The sequence below is a fragment of the Bombus impatiens genome, unplaced genomic scaffold, assembly GCF_000188095.3.
Source record: "Bombus impatiens unplaced genomic scaffold, BIMP_2.2 scf_0647, whole genome shotgun sequence".
Lineage (NCBI taxonomy): Eukaryota > Metazoa > Arthropoda > Insecta > Hymenoptera > Apidae > Bombus > Bombus impatiens.
Genome location: NT_177066.1, coordinates 347,587 through 348,568, shown reverse-complemented (window position 1 = coordinate 348,568; position 982 = coordinate 347,587). Strand labels below are relative to the sequence as shown.

The 982-nt window shown below is 47.1% G+C and overlaps 1 protein-coding gene across 1 annotated transcript in view; it reads left to right on the top strand.

Annotated features, from left to right (window-relative positions):
• LOC100746189 (homeobox protein otx5-B-like) overlaps positions 1-982 on the top strand; it is a 12,534-nt gene that overhangs the window by 5,077 nt on the left and 6,475 nt on the right. The gene's annotated exons all lie outside the window — the stretch shown is intronic.

The window sequence follows — 982 nt, the reverse complement described above, 5'->3', positions numbered from 1 at the left end:
GGCTTGTCCAGCGCGAGAAACCACAGGTACGAAGGGGCGAGTGATTCGCGGAAAAATCCACACACCGAATATCGCCAACCGATGATTGTTTGCACGTTTCTCAGCCATACGTCGCGTCGGCAGGCTTGTAACGAGTGCTTTGTGGCTAGTGTAAAGCGCAGCAGTGCACAAAGGTAGAGATTCGCGCCTGACTTACTTCACGAGGACCCTCGAGAGCAGCCGCCCTTTCTTCGCTGGCCTTCTTTTCATAGTGAGCCAAATTTTAATATAGCGTGCCGGGAAAGAGGCGTCACGGGGAAGCTCGTGCTTTATGGATTCTCTTTCACCGAGCTGAAACTTCATTTCGGAGGAAGGATCTCCGGCAAAGAACGTAATTAAACGGACAAGTTATCGCGAATATACCGTTTCGAACAACGCTTCATCCTCCTCTGTGCTTTTCGCTTTTTTTTTTTTTTTTTTTTTTTTTCGAATCAATGACCACCGACAGATAACTCGTTAACCGACGAATTATAATCGATCGAAATTTCGACTTCTTTCGATTCCACGACTGTAGCTTTTTAGCCGCGATAAGGCTGGTTTCGCGATCAATTCGGAAACGCTGTTCAACTTTCCTATCACGAACGCAGCGGGCTACGATATACTGCGAAAATCGAGCGCCACTCGAATATCTCATCCATATTTGAGCGAAGCAACTTTCGCTCGAGTAATCGTACGAGTACCCTGGTGAGCACCCTTCGCGCGTCGTTGTTCCTTTCATACGAAACTTGTAGTTCCGTTGCAACGATCATCCAAATGGAAACAATGCTTTATTAAAGTGGATTTATCGATGCGAAATTTCATTTCGAGCAAGTGCACCATTGAAAACGCGATCTACGGAGAACCGGGAAATTGCTTCTGCCGCAAATAGAAATCCTTCGTCGCTGTATACGCGTGTCGGTTCGACGAATGTTTTTCTCACGCGGACCGGTGTCGTCTTCGTTTC